Genomic DNA, 6053 nt, shown 5'->3' with positions numbered 1-6053 from the left:
CTCACTGTGACATCAATCGGGTGTTAGATCTGGGCATGTTAGCAAGTGCAATACAGCGCTTTCAAGCCTCACTTGTACCCGAAACTTATGAGGAATCTAACAGAGTGTATGTTCCATTAAAAGGGGTTTAAATTTAGGAAAATAGGTCCCAAAGAGTTGCCTTCAGTGTTGTTATTCTAAGTGAGAAAAATAAAAGCATTCCCTGAACGTTTAACACATGTCTCCAGTGTGAACTTTCAGGTGTTTAATAAGGTTAGATTTTTGGCTAAAAGATTTCCCACATTCAGTACACTCCTATGGGTTCTCTCCAGTGTGAACTTTAAGGTGTGCAGTGAGATGAGCCCTTTGCCGAAAGGACATCCCACATTCTCTACATTCATATAGCTTTTCTTCACTGTGAACTCTGTGGTGTTTTTCAAGGTAAGACTTATCACTGAAGAACTTCCCACAATCACAGCACTCATATGGCTTGTCGCAACTGTGAACGCTCAGGTATTTAATAAGGTTAGATTTTTGGCTAAGAGAATTACCACATTCAGTACACTCATATGGCTGCTCTCCAGTGTGAACTCTGAGGTGTCCAGTGAGGTGACTCCTTTGACTAAAGGACATCCCACATTCTCTACACTCATATAGCTTTTCTCCAGTGTGAACTCTTATGTTGAATGAGGTTAGAGATTTGTCTAAAAACTTTCTTACATTTGTTACACTCATAAGTAAGTTCTCCATAACAGACACCCTGAATTTTAACAACTTTCAGGTCGTTGCTGCCAGCGTTTTCACATTCACCCCCCTGATGAAGACTTTTTCCATCAAGAAATTCCTGGGAAATCCCACTGCCACAGTGTAGTTCCTCAGGGTTGGAAGTGGCCTGGTGCTGGGGAAACTCTGAGTTGTATTTAAAGTCTTCTCCAACCTTCCTGCTGGTTGAAGGCACTGAAGATAAGTAGAAGCTGCACCTGTTCACAAAGGAGGACCTATCCATAGCTTATTTCCAGGGCCCCTGTCCACATTCATTCCTCTGTTGCTGGTGAGGGTTTTCACTGAAACAGACGTCTCCAACACGTGCGTCACTACAGAATGCTTTCTGCTTAAAATATGCTACATCTGACTCAGTCAGGTGCAAAATATGTTGTAACACAGAGAAACACCGCTTACACAGAAGGGTTTTCTGGGTTGCTGGAGCTGTCTTAAAAGCGCTGACCTGTGACTCTCCTTGTATAGATACACTTTGACCAGAACAGGCCTCCTTATCATCCATGTTATGTCAACAACCTGAAAAGTGAGAAACGGTGAGGAAATGAATGTTGAATGTGGTGACAGGGGGAATTTCCATTGCAAAGGTGTGTTATGTATCACAGTTGGTACATGCAATTCTCTGAAAATAAGAGATATGCAGAAAGGATTAATAAGAGGCTCTTGTAACTTTCTTGGCTAATGAAGATCATAAAACAGAAAGGCCTTGCCAGATATATGACACAAAAATGGCAAGCACCACATGGATTAGAATATGGAGCTCCAGCTAATCCTTCAACTAACAGCATTTAGCAGGGCTGGTTGACTGGGGAAGGGGGCAAGCTGAGCAAGAGGTTGGTTCCGTCTTACTCCAAGTAAAATTCAATAAAGGAGTAGCTGGTTTCGAGGACTAATTACCACATATGTGCACCTCATAACACATGTGCACATCAAAGTTGCAGATGATTGCAGAGGCACCAGTGCAGAGAAACAGGTGATGAAGAGGTGAGCAGTCATCACTGGGCCAGAGCTACACAGCTTGCTATAGTATTCAGGGAAGAGAATATTACAAAAAATTGAATGAAAGCCTTCAAAGAACAGCCCATAGTTCATGTAAGTGAAGACCATAACATGACCCAGGTTGCCACAAAGAACCGTTACCCAGGGAAAGAGTACAGAAGTTGAAGCCATGCATATGGACACTGTCAGCCTCCCATGAAGAGAAAGTGCAAGCTGGGACCTATTAAGCTCACTTCAAGACTCCTCACTCTGTTTCCTTTACTTTTTGAGGTAACAGGTGTTAGGGATGTTCATGGAGACCTTTGTTCAGGGCTCTACATCCAGCTCATCCCTGGCAGCCACAGCACATTTGACAAGACAGTGGGTAAAATTATCAGAGGCCATGTTCCCACTGTGGGAGAGAGAAAGCTTTGCCTGAGGAATAAAGGAAGAGAGGTCATCACCTCAGGACACTGGGAGAACATCAAGGTCTTACCTACAGATGACACAAGTGCAAACACTTCCAGCATCACATCATAGTATAGAAGTCTCTGAGCCTCATCAAAGAGCCCCCATTCCTCCTGAGAGAAGACAATGACCACAACCTCAAAGTTCATATCCTGTCATAATGGGGACAGTACAGCCCAAGATCAGCTTCACTCCTAAGATTCTTAGTCTGTCATACTCCCCACCGTTCACATCCATCTGCTCTGTCCATTCCACACATCAGAGAAAATACCAGGCCTTCATCCCATGAAAGCCATTGTCTTCTTATATTCCTACTGACATTTTCTCTTCCCACTATAACAAAGGCAGATAAGACACCTGAGCTATGGACTCCTGTGTACACCACACTGACTTTTATCAACAGAATGGGTGTCAAAACCATAGGTTAAAGAGAGATGCTGGCCATAAAGATAGTGTGAGTGATTTGATACTGGTCTTGTCAGGCAATACCCTCACATTGTTTCTCAAAGACACCAAATACATGGCATCACACTGCACCCTCTTGATCCCAATCCCAAGGTACTGAGGCCATGGCTTTGCACTACCTGTTGCTCAGAGTTCTTTGAACAACACTTCTCTCACACAGCTTCCTTCTCAGAAGCACAACTTCAAAGGTAATGCAAATTTGCTGTGGTGAGGACAAATTGTTTCCTAATCACTTTTTTCCAAAATTATAGTTCACCACATCCATAATCTCTTACCCCTTACCCTTCTCCCTTACCCATTCCAGTGGAGATTTTGAAGCCTGGGTAATACTGATGTAGGCTATCTCCTTCTTATCAACCTGTGTGTCACCCCCAACAACAAAAGGTAGGTGGTTAGTTAAATGGCAACGAAGTTCTGTACCTAGAATGTAGCACCAAAACACCCCTCTTTACAGGGATTCACCCTAAAAGTCACTGTGTTGGATCATCCAGACACCACCAGAAATGGACTCTCTCGTCATTCACTCATGTCAATGTCAGGGTGCTGTGGTCATCAATTCACCTTCCCTCTTCAGGTGCACATCACTCTTTTCCACACGTGGCTCACACCTGCACTCCCTCAGCCCCAGATCCCGGAGTGCTCCCCTTGGCCTCTGAGTTAATTCAGCATTTGTTGTCCAGAGAATGCTTGCCAACATCTCTCACTTAACTGCAACTCAAGTCCCACACCCGATGGCGTTCTGACCATGCCCAGTGAGTTTCAAAGATGACCACTCAAGCCTCTAAGCTAATACACAAGACTGTCTGCAACTCTCCAAAACCAGGCCACACCAAGGGTCTCAACAAAATCCTGGTGAGTGTTTAGAGAAGTTAATATGTACCAGCCCTAGTCTCACTTTGTTGGAATAACTCTTCCGCTTCTAAATAATATCAGGTCCACTCATCTTTTAAAGGCCTTGGCCACTGCAAAATGATTACCTCTCCCCCACACTCTACATGACAACTTCTATCTCTCTGCTGTGTTGTGACACCCAACTTCCACAGTGGCCCCAGCAGGAAAGCTAGACCTCAGGGTCACACTGTCCTTTCTGAGCTACTACTACCGTTACCAACCTGACCATGATTTCCTATATATTTTTAAATATATTTTTTATTGATTTCAGAGAGGGAGAAGGAGAGAGAGATAGAAACATCAATGATGAGAGAGAATCACTGATTGGCTGCCTCCTGCATGCTCTCTACTAGGGATCAAGCTTGCAACCTGAGCATGTGCCCTTGACCAGAATTGAACCTGGGAGCCTTCAGTCCACAGGCCGACACTCCATCCACTGATCTAAACCAGCCAGGGCTCCTATATTAAAGTGATCTACAGTCCTGGCTGATGTGTCTCAGTTGGTTGAGTATAGACCAGTGATGGTGAACCTATGACACATGTGTCAGAGGTGACACGCAAACTCATTTTTTTTGGTTGATTTTTCTTTGTTAAATGGCATTTAAATATATAAAATAAATATCAAAAATATAAGTCTTTGTTTTACTATGGTTGCAAATATCAAAAAATTTCTATATGTGACATGGCACCAGAGTTAAGTTAGGGTTTATCAAAATGCTGACATGCTGAGCTCAAAAGGTTCGCCATCACTGGTATAGACACATGCACATGACTTGGTTGTGGGCTGGATCCACAATAGGGGTAGTGCAGGCTGCAACCAATCCTTGTTTTCTTGCTCATCATTGTTTCTCTGTCCCCCTCCCTCTCCCTTCCTTTCTATATCTAAAACTTTATATATGTAATTTAAGTACCTGCCGGTTCCTAAATCAGCTCACTCTTCACTACAAGCCTTTGCACAATCTGTAACCAATGCCCTGCAGGACCTACCACGCATAACATTGGTTGCTAAATACAAGGTCCACTACATGAAGCCCTAGTCATGACCTTAGGAGTCTGGGTTTAGTATCTGTTCAAAGTCCCCAGGTCCAAGGGATACAAGAGCAGCTGGACAGCCCCAGGACACAACTATCTCAGAGGCCACAAGAGTGTGAAGCCCTGAAATTATCTTCACTGTCCTGTACACCCAACTCATTCTGCATTTGCAGGAATTCGTGTAAAGAAAATGATATGTTGAGAGCCTGGCAAACACCGCCAAGATTTATGGGCTCAGGCTGCTCAGTGCCCTTGCCCAGCCCAGAGGCCAGGTGCCCTCCAGATGCCTGTATTATCTCAGGCCTCCGTCCTCAGTGCTCACTCTTGCCAGTTACCTGATCATTTATAGGACTTCACCTTCCTATCCACAGATGCTGTCTTCTGTCTTCTAGTCTGTCCTTCCTCTGAGCAATGTTAGGAAAAGTTAGAACCCTACCCCACAAAATGTCCCTCCTTTTCCCCCAACTATCTATGTTCCCAGCATTCTGAGGGTGAAAGTAAAACTCCTCCTGCAAAACCTCACCTCATCTTCTTTGTTGCCTTTAGACCCAAAACAGGCCTGGGTTTTCCTAATCCTCACGGATCAGCCTCACCACCGTGTCCTTACAAGGTGGCACTGCAGCCTGTGGCCCTCTTCCCCCATCACACCCTGTGTCACCCAGGAGAGACTCACTATTCTGGATGCGACTTCCTGGGCTGCAGGACCTGAGGGGCACCAGTCTCCAAGGCTGGAGGGTGAAATGGGGTGAGGCTGCGGGAATGCTGTGGGCAGAGAGGAGTCCCGGAGGCTTGGAGGTCCCACTCCCAGCCTGTTGGTGCTCAACAAGCCTCAGACACACGCTGCACAGCAAGGACGCTGCCTCCTAGGTCTCCTCCTACACATGTCCAGTGGGCTGAAGCCTGTGAGTCCTTGAACTGAAGAGGTCAAAATGCCTGCCAGGAGGAGGAAGGTGGAAGTCCTGTCCTAAGGGGATGCACTGACACCAAAAACACCCGTTAGCTCCGCCCACATGGGCCCATTCCTTCTGAGCAATGTAGTTTTCTCAAAAGCCAAGGGGAGGGCTAGCATTCAGGCCAATGACACTAGTGAATAAAGGTGATGTGCTTCAGCAAGTGGCCCTGGGGAAAGACAAGATGGGACCAGAGGCCTGGTTAACTGGAACAGACTGGCAGGTCTCCCAGGGGAGGGATATGGGGAGGAATGGGAGAGATCCCCCAAAGAATATATGCACAGGGGAAAATGAGAGACTTCTGTAATACTAGAAACAATAAATACATTGTTTTTTTCAATTTTTAAATAATATAGCACCACTGGTGTGACTCAATGGTTGAGCGGCAACCTATGAACCAGGAGGTCAAGGTTCTATTCCTGGTCAGGGAACATACATGGGCTGTAGGTTCAACTTTCAGTTAGGGGAGAGGTATGTGAAGGAGGCAGCTAATCAGTGATTCTCTCTCATCAT

The 6053-nt window shown here is 45.3% G+C and overlaps 1 pseudogene; it reads right to left on the bottom strand.

The window, feature by feature from the left end:
* Nucleotides 1-210: 210 nt before the first annotated feature.
* Nucleotides 211-985, bottom strand: LOC139000713 (zinc finger protein 154-like; annotated as a pseudogene).
* Nucleotides 986-6053: the final 5068 nt, after the last annotated feature.

The sequence above is a fragment of the Myotis yumanensis genome, unplaced genomic scaffold, assembly GCF_028538775.1.
Source record: "Myotis yumanensis isolate MYYU_CA2020_CCGP unplaced genomic scaffold, mMyoYum1.0.hap1 SCAF_27, whole genome shotgun sequence".
NCBI lineage: Eukaryota > Metazoa > Chordata > Mammalia > Chiroptera > Vespertilionidae > Myotis > Myotis yumanensis.
Note: the sequence above shows the minus strand (reverse complement) of the source record. Positions and strands in the feature narration are given on the sequence as shown.